Below are 13,624 nucleotides of genomic sequence, written 5' to 3'. Positions count from 1 at the left end.
TATACACCCTGAATAAAGTATTAATGCCTTGAGTCACCAAAGATATGCACACACAAAGAGGAACTTAAAATAGTACCCACTAAGGCCACTTTAGTGAAATCCATCATATATTAAATTCAACATTCAATACTGTTTATCACAAAAACAGTTCTATCCTTCCTTAAAAAAGGATCTTATTTGTATACTGTCTTTTGAGGGTATCAATCTGTAGGTACAGGACTTGTAGAAATTATTTTCTGAAAAATTCTCCACACCCCGAATTTAAAAGTTCCAAGTCCTTATTGCTCTGTTTTTTATTGTTTCTTAGAATGTATACACTTCTCTATAAAGAACAGCAAATGCAGAATAGGTGATTGATCAGACTTGACTGCATCAAGGTCAATCATACATTTTAAATACAGTAACTGCACACCAATGTCCTTAGGTTTTCAAGTTACAATACCAAACTAAACCTTTTCAGAGGTATCTCATTTTAAGCTCTCAGCCTTTTTTTTTCTATTCTGATATATATGATTTTGAAAGCTCAGTGGTTTTTTTTTTTTGTAGAGACAGAGTCTCACTTTACCGCCTTCAGTAGAGTGCCATGATGTCACAGGACTCACAGCAACCTCTAGCTCTTGGGCTTCCATGATTCTCCTGCCTCAGCCTCCAGAGCAGCTGGGACTACAGGCATCCATCACAACGCCCGGCTATTTTTTGGTTGCAGTTCAGCCAGGGCTGGGTTTGAACCCGCCACCCTCAGTATATGGGGCCAGTGCCCTACTCACTGAGCCACAGGCACCACCCAAGCTCAGTGTTTTTAAGAGTAGGAAATAAAGCTATCACAATAGAGAAAAATAGAGAAACAGGTAAAAAATTTTAGAAAACAAAAAGCAAATGTTGATTCACTTGCAGGAGAGAAGGCAGACTGAAGACCTCATGTATTTCAAACTCGTTGGTTTCTAGCCACTTGATGTCAAAATCCCAGTAGTATTAGTCAGGACTCACAATAACAGCCAAAGAGCATTGTCATGCCTAGTTTAACAAATAACCAACACACAGAGGACTTTTAAAACTCAGTACAATGAAGCTGACTATTGATCTTACAATTTGATTCACTGTTACACTTAAAAGTCCTTTGTGCCTATCTCTCAAAAAGCAGCATTTACATTGTCTTTGCATCCTCTCTATATTATTAAAATGAAGTGATGTTATCTGAACGTTAACAATCTGAATTAATGAACTAACTATATTTAGCTCATACCTTCCTCAGGCCCTTCATGCTTGCTGTTCTACTTACAAAGCTCTTCTCTTGGCTATTTGAAAACTGGTCTCCTTCACATCGTTACTGTCACAGCTTAGACGTCACCACTTTAGCAAGGCCTCTCCACACACCCTACCTGAAGCAGTAGCCCCCACTCCTCCAGATACCCAGGACTACTACAGTTATTACCCACAATTATCTCAGTATTGTATTTGTTTACTGGCATTCTTCCCTATTCCTCACCCCAACTAAAATTTAAGTTATGTTAGGAGAAAAACCATCTTTTTTTCACTGTATATATCCAATGCCCAGATATATGATAGGTAGAAATAAAAGTCTGTTTAAGGAGCAAATATAAACTACAAAGATATTCTCTAAATTTATTCAGGAACATTTACTCCAAAGGCATGCTATTCATTGATTCATTCAACAAATACTAATCAAGTACCCAGCACAAGTCCTAAGCTAGGTGCTAGAGACATAACACTAAACAAAAGAAAATAAATAAGGTCTGTGCCATGGATTTACATTCTTATTTTTTATTTTATTTTATTTTTATTTTTATTTATTTATTTTTTTTTGGCCGGGGCTGGGTTTGAACCCACCACCTCCGGCATATGGGACCGGCACCCTACTCCTTGAGCCACAGGTGCTGCCCTTTTTTTTTTTATTTTTATTTTATTTTTTTTTTTTGTAGAGACAGAGTCTCACTATACTGCCCTCGGGTAGTGTGCTGTGGCGTCACACGGCTCACAGCAACCTCTTAACTCTTGGGCTTACGCGATTCTCTTGCCTCAGCCTCTTGATTCAGCGTTAACCAGTATAATGAAAGAAATATTAAAGAGCAATCTTAAAATATGAGCTAAACCTAGAATAATTACATACACATGGATGAAGCAGTGAAAAGGATAAGGAAGCTATGTGCATGGGGCACTGTTTCTGGGCCCTGCTGGAGGTGTATCTACATTATCTCAATTAAGTCTTTCAACGACCCTGCAAAGTAAAAGGCATTGCCTAATTTTATAGCAGAGGAAATTGAAACTCCAGAGAGGAACATTTCCCAGGTCATGCTTCTAGTAGGTAGCAAACCTATATAAGTAGTACTGACATATGTAAAAGTATACAGGTTGAGTATCCCTTATCAAAAATGCTTGGGACCAGAAGTATTTTGGATTTGGAACTGTTGGGGATTTTGGAATATTTACATATACATAACGAGATCTCTTAGGGATAGGACCCAAGTCTAAATACAAAATTCATTTATGTTCCATATACAATTATACAAATACCCTTACAGAGGTTTATTTATTTACTTATTTCTTTTTTTTCTTTTTCTTTTTTTTTTGCAGTTTTTGGCCACGGCTGGGTCTGAACCCACCACCTCTAGTATATGGGGCCGGCACCCTACTCCTTTGAGCCACAGGCGCCACCCTCTCTCTCTTTTTCTTTATGAGAGGGTCTTGCTCTATCACCCAGGCTAGAGTATAGTGGCACAAGCATAGTTCACTGCAACCTTGAACTCCCAGCCTCAAGCAATCCTCCTGCCTCAGCCTCCTGAGTAGCTGCGAGTACAGATGGTGCCACCCTGTCCAGCTAATTTTTTTTTTTTTTTTAATTTCTTGGAGAGACAGTGTCTTGCTATGGTGCACAGGCTGGTCTTAAACTCCCAGCTCAAGAGATCCTCCCACCTCAGTCTCCCAATCTAAAGGTAAGTTTATATAATATTTTCAACAATTTTATCCACGAAACAAAGTTTGTGTTAAGTAATTATATGTGGAAATTTCAGATTTGGGATGCTCACAGTATATTAATAAAAGAAAAGACTTCAATGTGGGCTCTTACAATATACTCAAATTATTTTACTTTAAGCATTAAAAATATTTTAAACAATAAAAATATTTAAAGAAGTACATTTTCTAAAAGAAATAAAAATAAGGTGGTGCCTGTGGCTCAAGGAGTAGGGCGCCGGTCCCATATGCCGGAGGTGGCGGGTTCAAACCCAGCCCCGGCCAAAAACCACAAAAAAAATAAAAAATAAAATAAAATAAAAACACATTTTCTAGTCTCATTTAAGAAGTCACTCAAGTTACTCTGAGCTAATAAACTATGTAATTTAGTTTTTTTTTTTTTTTTTGAGATAAAGTCTCAATTTATCACCCTCAGTAGAGTGCCTTGGCATCACAGCTCACAGCAACTCAAACTCTTGGACTTAAGCAATTCTCGTCTCAGACTCCCGCCATAATGCCCAGCTATTTTTTTTTTTATTGTTGTCATTGTCGTTTACTGGCCCGGGCCGGGTTGGAAGCCACCAGTCTCAGTGTATGTGGCCGACACCATAACTACTGTGCTGCTGGTGCCCAGCCTATGTAATTTAGTCTTTATGAGCACCACACAAAACATTTACCAACCATGGGTGGCACCTGTAGCTCAGTGGGTAGAGTACCAGCCCCCTACACTGAGGCTGGTGGGTTCGAATCCAGCCTGGGCACGCTAAAACAACAATGGCAACTGCAATCAAAAAATAGCCAGGCATTGTGGCAGGCACCTGTCAAGTTCCAGCTACTTGTGAGACTGAGGCAAATGAATCACTTAAGCCCAAGAGTTTGAGGTTGCTGTGAGCTGTGAAGCTATGGCACTTTACTGAGGATGACATAGTAAAACTTTGTCTCAAAAAAAAAAAAAATTTACCAACCAATATTCATATTCCTAACCTGTTACCCCCAAGTGAGAGACACTCGTACTTAAATAAAGGAAATAAAATTGCCTGCAATTCCTCATTATATTAGGAGTAGGATAATTTTCCAAATTTCAATTGATTTTTCCAAAATTATTTTTCTTTAATCTCTAAAGTAATCAAACTTGAAACAGAAAACCTGGACACCAAAATAGCAGTTATTATAAAAAGTAATGATTTCATGCCTGGTGCCTATAGCTCAATGGTTAGGGCACCAGCCACATACACCAGAGCTGGTGGGTTCGAATCTAGTCCAGACCTGCCAAACAACAATGACAACTACAACAAAAAAATAACTGGGCATTGTGGTGGGTGCCTGTAGTCCCAGCTAGTTGGGAGGCTGAGGCAAGAGAATCACTTGAGCCTAAGAGTTTGAGGTTGCTGTGAGCTATGACGCTACAGTACTCTACCGCGGGTGACATAGTGAGACTCTGTCTCAAAAAAAAAAAGTAATAATTTCATTTGACAGCACTATTTTACTTCATACTTCCTTTGCAAAAGTAAATAATAGAATGTAGTACTATTTTCCATGGATTTCAGATATGGTGTCTTTATTTGCATTACTGAAAAGAAACAGAACCCATTTCTATATTAAAATTTACCTATATAACTGACTTTAACAAAGATCTCTCATAAAGATCTATTAAAAATTACAAATCTTTTGGGAAATTTTAGCAGATATAAAAATCACTTAAACTTCACTTCTAATCATGTTTTCCTTGTATCTTTCAATAAATGAAGAGTACTTATTCTTGTATTTTAGTTTTTTCCTTACAGTTTTAAAAATAGACAATATCTGCTAAGAATATTGCTACAATTGCTTTCGCATAAAAGGATGGATATCTTATTTGTAAGAAGGTAGCTGAATAAGTATAAGTACTCTTTAGTGTTTGTTTTTAGGCTAGCCAAGTGAAGCTTGTGGGAATGGAGATGGAACTAATTAACCACTGCACTTGGAGCAGCCAACTCTTCAGTTGTTAAACACACAAACACACTGATGGTAACAACCCATATGCTTATTAAACTTTAATATAGATCAGATCACCTAACCACCTTGTTAAAATACAGATTCTGATTCAACAGGTCTGTAATCGAGCCTGAGATTCTGCTTTTCTAACAAGTCAGTGGACTAACACTGCTGGCCCACTGAATATACTTTGAGTAGCAAGACACAGAAAACCACTACAATCATTCTGAGAATGTACCTCAAAATAAACAAAGATGGTAAAAAGCTGCTTTTAGAAAGTAAAATATGAACAGTGGGAAATAATTCACACAATAAATGCTCAACAAATTCTTGCTGAATTAATAAATGAAGCAAAGAATGCAGTGTATAACGTGTGAAAGCTGAACCATTAACATTTTTTAGAACTTTTTGGTTCTTAATCAGATCTTGTGATTTTTAACCACAGAACTGTGGCAATTTGAAGTTTCCCACACTTGTCTAGATTCAGTGTTCTGAACATGTCCTTGATAAGATCTCTTTGCAACTTTTAGGAAGGAATGACTAAGACAGGAGCAGATCATAATCCCAAACAACGCAATCCCTAACACTATAATCCTGAGTGTTAAAATCCCAAAAGGCCAAAATCCTGACAATATAATTCTGGGAAAAATAATTTTTAAATTCCTTAAAAGATATTTATTTGCATTTTTAAATGGGGACTTACTGAGATACATATAAAAACACAACAGAAAACTTCATAGAACATTTTATGCAATAAAATAAGCAATAATAACATACATATTTTTGCAAACATAACACTCAGGTATACTAACAACAGTCACCTGTGTATAAGTTATGAATAGATAAACCATATTCATGAATAAATAGTTTATATAACTGCAGTCATCTGAAATATGCGGACGGACAACCTTAATCTTGACAAGATCAAAAACCAGGATGAGTCACCACCACATACACAGCTGCCCAAAGAGCAAAGATCTCAAGAAGTTTTATCTTTCACAAATGCAGATGTACAAAAAAGACATCTCTTCACTTACTGAGGAAGTTTCAACGTTTTATGTACACGCACAATGCTTACACACAAAGTCAATTTAGTGATGATAACATGCCTCTATGGAATCAAATTTGCAAAAAATGCATAAAACAAATTAGAACTCTAAAAAATCTTCATATACTTTTTACCTCCAGTATTGGAAATAATGCAATACATAGCATAGCAAATTCTAAAAAATAATGTTGACAATTTAAAAGGGTAGAGATGAAAACTAAAAAAACTAAAAAGAAAATTCAACATCTGAAAAAGTGTACTACAGGGATAGATTATGAGCGATTGCACAGAGGTCATCCATAGAGCTGGCTGACTTTCACAATTATCGATCCTATGTTGAAGTCTTGCATTGTGATGAATAGCTGCTTTTTCTACTTTTAGGGCATGGCTCTCCTCAGAAAATACGTTCACATTCATTATGAGTGGCACTGCTTTTTTTGAAATTCTTCTATGATTTATGTATATGGACGCGAGTGTTCTTGAACTTTCCCATCTTCTGTGCCATGCTTCCACATTGTTTTGGGCATTTGGAAATCTATTTTGCATGCACTTGTACACATACCATAAATTTGGAAACAATATTTTCAAATACGAATTCCATCATGGAACCAATGTAACAGACAGCTCAAAATATCAACAGAATGTTTGGGAAAGATATGGCCAACAAACACACAATAGGTCAATGGTTTGAAAAGTTCCATTCTGGTGATTCTAATCCTGAAAATGTGGGTGACCTGAAACCCAGGTGCATAATGAGTGGAAAGCTATAGTGGAAATGAATCCATTTCAACTGATAGATGAAGCAGTGGCAAGGTTTGATGCTATTATTCCAATAATATTAAACCATTTGAAATAAACTGGCCAGGGAAAGAAGCTGGATAGATGATTCTGCATTAATTAAACAAGGATCGAGAGAAATCATCTCGAAGCTTGCCCTTCTTTGCTGTCACAACATGAAGGCAAATAATTTCTTTTGTTTTTTTAGAGACAGAGTCTCATTTTGTCACCCTCGGTAGAGTGCTGTGGCATCACAGCTCACAGCAACCTCCAGCTCTTGGGCTTAAGCGATTCTCTTGCCTCAGCCTCTGGAGTAGCTGGGACTACAGGCACCAGCCACAACGCCCGGCTACTTTTTGCTGCAGTTTGTCCGGGGCCGGGTTCGAACACGCTACCCTCGGTATATGGGGCCAGAGCTCTACTCACTGAGCCACGGGAGCCGCCCAAGGCAAATCATTTCTAAACTATATTGTTTTGTATGATGAAAAATGGATTCTTTTTGATACTCGCAAGTGTTCTGTACAATGGTTGGATAAAGATGAAGGGCTAAAACACAGTCCCAAAACAAGTATTCATCAAAAAAAGCTAATGGAGGGCTGGGTGCAGTGGCTCACACCTGTAATCTTAGCACTCTGGGAGGCGAAGGCAGGCGGATTGCATGAGCTCACAAGTTCAAGACCAGCCTAAGCAAAGCAAGACCTCGTCTCTAAAAGCAGCCAGGTGTTGTGGCGGGTGCCTGTAGTCCCAGCTACTTAAGCCCAAGAGTTTGAGGTTGCTGTGAGCTATGACACCAGGACACTCTACCAAGGGCGACAAAGTAAGACGCTGTCTCAAAAAAACAAAAAAGCGGGCGGCGCCTGTGGCTCAATCGGTGGGGCGCCGGCCCCATGTGCCAAGGGTGGCGGGTTCAGGCCCGGCTCCGGCTGAACTGCAACCAAAAAATAGCCAGGCGTTGTGGCGGGCGCCTGTAGTCCCAGCTACTCGGGAGGCTGAGGCAAGAGAATCGCTTAAGCCCAGGAGTTGGAGTTGCTGTGAGCTGTGATGCTATGGCACTTTACCAAGGGCCATAAAGTGAGACTCTGTCTCTACAAAAAAAAAAGCTAATAGCATCTGTTTTGTGGTCCAGCACAAGTATTACCCACTACAGTTTCATGAAACCTGGTCAATTGATTCAGTGGATGTCTACTGCAACCAACTGGATGAAATAATGAGGATGCTTATGATTAAGGAGCTGAGACTGCTCAATAAGAGACAGGTCAACCCTCTTGCAAGACAATGACTTGACCACATGTTGCACAAACAACACTGCTCAAACTATTGAAGCTGGACTTGGAAACTCTCTATCATCCACCATATTCACCAGACCTTGCACCAACTAACTACCACTTTTCCCAGGCTTTATGCTACTTATTGCAAAGCAAACATTCAATTCTCAACAAGCTGTGGAAAACACCTTTTGAGATTTCATTGCCACTCACTCTCCAGGCTTCTTTGCTGCTGGGATAACAAGCTATGATTAAAATGGCAAAACTGGCTTGGTGCCTGTGGCTCATGTGGCTTGGTGCCTGTGGCTCAAGGTGCCAGCCACATACACCTGAGCTGGTAGGTTTGAATCCAGCCCTGGCCCACCAAACAACAATGACGGCTGCAACCAAAAAATAGCTGTGCGTTGTGGCGGGCACCTGTAGTCCCAGCTACTTGGGAGGCTGAGGCAAGAGAATCGCCTAAGCCCAGGAGTTGGAGGTTGCTGTGAGCTGTGATGCCACAGCTCTCTACCCAGGATGACAGTTAAAGGCCCTGTCTCAAAGAAAACAAAATAAAATAGCAAAACTGTCGACAGTTTAGATGCGTACTTTGATTAATTTTACTATTTCTTGTTTGAGATATAATAAACTAAACTTCTGATTCAAAATCAGTCATTTCATATTTAATTACCTTAATAATCAGCTTTTAAATTTTTATCTTTCACCAATAACTAGCTACATGTACTTAACTTATCACAGCCTTTCTGTGAGGGAACAATTTTACTCTTCCATTGTGTTGTAAGGAATATAGTAAAAGGAATGATATTCAGCTTCTCCAATACCAAATCTCTATTAGTCAGGGTTCATGAGAGAGACAGAACCAATAGGATATAGATTATGAGAGGAGATTTATTAGGGGAATTGGCTCACACAATTAGGGAGGCTGAGAAGTCCCATGACAAGATAGAAACCCTGGGATGCCAGTAGAGTGGCTCAGTCCAAGTCCAAAGGCCTTGGAGCCAGGGAAGCTGATGGGGTAACTCTCAGTCCAAAGCTAAAAGCTTCAAAACCCAGGGGGCCACTGGCGTAAGTCCTGGAGTCCAAAAGTGGCAAGCCTGGAGTTCTGACGTACAAAGCAGCAGAAGTCTATCTCAGTTCTCAGAGAGAGCAATTCACATTTTGTATTTGTTCTCTCTGGCTCCCAGCTGATTGGATGGTGCCCAACCAACAATTAAGGGCAGATCTTCCCCATCTAATCCCCTCAGACTCACATACTAATCTCCTCTAGAAACACCTCACAGACATATCCCAAATAATGCTCTATCAGGTTTAGGTATCCTTAGTCCAGTCCATTTGAACCTCTAAAATTAAGCCCACAAGTCTATCCCTTATCAACCTGGCACCCCTGTGAATTTCCTTAAACCACATCTAATTTCCAAATAGAGAGAATAACAAAGTAATATTTCTACTTAACATGATACAACTATTATGTAATTGTGATTGGGGAGGGGCTTAAATGATAGGGATGTTAGACTTCAGGAATTTGAATTTTTCACAATTTTGACATTTGAGATTATGATGCTTGAGATTTATGATCCAAACCCAATTAAGACATATAAAGAATTAGTGAATAATATCAGTACAAAATCAAGACATTTTGCCACATAATTGGACATATGTAAAAAACAAGCTAAGGCCGGGCATGGTGGCTCATGTATGTAGTCCTAGCACTCTCGGAGGCCAAGGTGGTGGAATGCTTGAGCTCAGCAGTTCGAAACTGGCCTGAGTAAGAATGAGCCCCCGTCTCCAGTAAAAATAGAAAAACTATCTGGCCATTATGGTGGGTGCCTATTCTCCCAGTTACTCAGGAGACTAAGGTGGGAGGATCACTTGAGCCCAAGATCTTGTTTGAGGTTGTATGAGCTACAGTGCTCTAACCAGTGCGACAGTCAAACTCTTTTTTTTTAAACAACAGCAAACAAACAAATAAGCTGAACATAAGTAAAGAACAGGACAGAATACAGTATAAGGAATAAGCACACAACTAGAAGAGCTAAAGAATTCTGTTAAAACATACTAAAACTAATTTCAGGTAATACCATATATTAAATGCTGGAAAACAAACAGGAAGGGCGGCGCCTGTGGCTCAGTGACTAGGGCGCTGGCCCCATAAACTGAGGGTGGCAGGTTCAAACCTGGCCCCAGCCAAACTGCAGGTGCCTGTAGTCCCAGCTACTCAGGAGGCTGAGGCAAGAGAATCACCTAAGCCCAAGAGCTGGAGGTTGCTGTGAGCTGTGAGGCCACAGCACTCTACCAAGGGCACCAAAGTGAGACTCTGTCTCTAAAAAAAAAAAAAAAAAAACAGGAATTCAAACAATGCCGTACTTGCAGAGATGCTACTACAACTTAGTATATACAAGAAAAAAATAAATTAAGGACAGTTTGAATACACATGGGTAGGAAAGCCAAAAAGAGAAAGAAAGAAAAAGAGAAAGAGGAGGGAAGGGAGGGAGGAAGAAAAGAAAGAATTTAAATTGAAACTGATAAGCGAGGCTGATATCAGTGATCAGCTCAGAGTTTAATCTCAAACAAATAAAAAATAAATAGCAAAAAGGAAAAAACACATATGGATCATTTACTAAAAGCTCAAATAAACTTGTTCTGACATATCAATGCAGCCAAGTTCTTCACATGACAAATGATAGGACGGGTAACCAGAAGAAAAGACACAAAGAAGTCAAGCAGCAGAAACAGGATAAACGCTCTACAGACAGGCCCCTCCTGTGTGAGTGACACTATTTTCATTCTGGGTACAAAATTCAAAAGGAGGTATCTATTTACTTACTGTCAGAAGAGGTCTTTTGATGGGCAAAAAAAAAATCAACACAGCACTGAAGACAAAGTGATGAATTACCATTCCATCTCAACCCTAATCCTCCAAACCCTAGGAATTCCACCCCATCTGGTATGAAAGATACACTTGCTTTAATAGTGTACATCTGTTGACCTGGGGCAAATCAAATCTTTAAAAAACCCTATGCTGAGCAGATTGAAAAGGCTGGATGATATCTTTCATCTTTAAAAAAAAGAACTGCCTCAAAAAATAGATAAATAAAATAATCTCTTTGTAACATGAATGCAGTCAGTACTCCATTAATGCTTCCTGGGTAGAAAACTTAGTAAAAACAGTGCAGTTTGGCAGCATTAAGAAAATTTCCCTTATGATCACCATTTAGGAATGAAGTTTAATGATTTAATTATTGGTATTACTCCTCAAATAATGTCTATCAGTGTTTACTGTGTGCTAACCATGTATAAGATTTTGACTCAGCTCTTTGAAATGGACCAAAAGAGAATAATACACAATTCTTAAGGAAATAAGACATGTATGCAAATAACTAAAATAAAGCAGTACCTGATGCTTAATTAAAGCCTTATGAATGAAGCCAACTAAGCATTACAAGACTATAAGGAACTTTCAACTAGAGTAACTGAAAAAGGCCACACTGAAAAGGTAGTTTTTAAGCTGAGCTTTGAGGGATAAATACAGATGTCAACAGAGACTTTGGATATAATGGGCAAATGGCATTTCAGGCAGGGGAACTGGCATTAGTGAGATTATTGCAGCTCCTCGGGAATTAGCAAGAATTCCAGACTAGTTGGAATATGACTGTAATCGGGAGAAGTTTCATAGAGCTACTATTTTAGATTCTAACTGAAATAATAATATAGTAATAGCAGCTACCACTTACTGAGTATCTACTAAACGCCACACATCATTCTACATGTTCCACCATTCTATAAGGTAAACAGTCTCATTTTCCAGAAAAAAACAAGCTCTGGAAGTTTAAGAAATCTGTGTCAGTTCACTGAGCTAAGCTGTGCTTTAATAAAACTATTATTAATATAATACTACAGGGTAGTGATTCTATTGTAAATTCTCAGGCTGTTATCGTCTCTGCAAAACATTTCAGATGCTTGTACCTCAGAGATGCCTCTCTGGTAAAGAACCACTGAGAAATTACAGACAGGCTATTTAATCCGGAATAGAGAACTCCTCTACTCCCCCCCAGTTTTAAGTCCCCTGCTTAGGTTGTACCTGTTTCTCTTTCCAAAGAGAGTATGTGAGGATGGAATGAGAAGACAAGGAGAGACGGGTAAAAAAGAGATATTATGAAAGGACTTGAGTATCATGCTAAATCATTCAAACTTTATCCTGAAGGCAATGGAAAGCCAGGGAAGTTGATAAGTCAAATAGAGGCAATGGAGGCTAGAAGCAGAGAGAAATCCAACAGACACCTGGGTAAATTCAGGTTATCAGTGAATATTCACAATGGGAATCCCTAAGGAAGGTGAAATCAATACAGGGCAGAGAAACTTTAAAAGCCTTGCAACCAAGTTAAGAACTACGGCCACCCTTAGTTTCTCTAGCTTATTGTCAGTGTCATCAGCCTGCTTCTCATTAACCCAGGCAGTTTCACATCTGTGCCTAAAGGCATTTTTGTTATACAACACCCATGGCCCACTCTGATAAATGGCTTAATGAAACACGTATGATAACAGAACCAAAACAGAAAAAAGAAAAAAGATGAATTATTTCACAAGCATCTCAATACATGTCCAAAATTAACTCTTAACTGTTTTTCCTATTCCCAGTAAAAGGCTCAAACCAGAATCCTAAGTACTAACCTTGTCTTAGCCATTTTCCTTCCCAATTAAAGTCATCTGTAAGTCCTAAAGAGTCTACCTCCAGAACATACTTAGAACCAGTCCACTTTTCACCTTATCTTCTGCTATCATGTTTGACCGGTTGTTCTTCACTTCTCATTTGAAATACAGGTCCATTAGCTTACCCCACCAATCTCACCAACCTCCATTCTTGCAGATTACCTAATTTGACAATAGTTCACAAGAAAAAGATCTTAAGGTCTTTTGGGGGGGGAGAGGGGGACAGAGTTTCACTATGTCATTGTGGCGGGTGCCTGTAATCCCAGCTACTTAGGAGGCTGAGGTAAGAGAATCACTTAAGGCCAAGAGTTGGAGGTTGCTTGCTATACCCAGGCAACAGCTTGAGACTCTTGTCTCAAAAAAAAAAAAAAAATTATTTTCTGAGAATGTTACAATGTTCTAACCACCATGGTAAATAATGGAGCTATACTAATCAGTAAAGCAAACATAGTCTCTAACCTCCTGGACTTGACTCTATTCAGAAGATCATGGAAAGTAACAGTTCCTTGGTTCTCAGTATTATTTATTTATTTTTTTTTTTGTAGAGACAGAGTCTTACTTTACCACCTTCGGTAGAGTGCCATGATGTCACAGGACTCACAGCAACCTCCAGCTCTTGGGCTTCTGCGATTCTCCTGCCTCAGCCTCCCAAGCAGCTGGGACTACAGGTGCCCGCCACAACGCCCGGCTATTTTTTGGTTGCACTTCAGCCGGGGCTGGTTCTCAATATTTATATTGCATCCTTTTTTCCTTCGGTTGGGCCTTGTTTTTATTTGTGGAAACAGGATCTCACTTCCTTGCCCAGGCATGAGGGCAGTGGCATAACCATAGCTCACTATGACCTCAACCTCTTGACCTCAAGTGATCCACCTGCCTGAGTAGC

The 13,624-nt window shown here is 39.2% G+C and overlaps 1 protein-coding gene across 23 annotated transcripts in view; it reads right to left on the bottom strand.

Annotated features, from left to right (window-relative positions):
* EPB41 (erythrocyte membrane protein band 4.1) overlaps positions 1-13,624 on the bottom strand; it is a 222,585-nt gene that overhangs the window by 129,579 nt on the left and 79,382 nt on the right. The window lies entirely within an intron of this gene.

This window comes from Nycticebus coucang, chromosome 22, assembly GCF_027406575.1.
Source record: "Nycticebus coucang isolate mNycCou1 chromosome 22, mNycCou1.pri, whole genome shotgun sequence".
Classification (NCBI taxonomy): Eukaryota; Metazoa; Chordata; class Mammalia; order Primates; family Lorisidae; genus Nycticebus; species Nycticebus coucang.
Note: the sequence above shows the minus strand (reverse complement) of the source record. Positions and strands in the feature narration are given on the sequence as shown.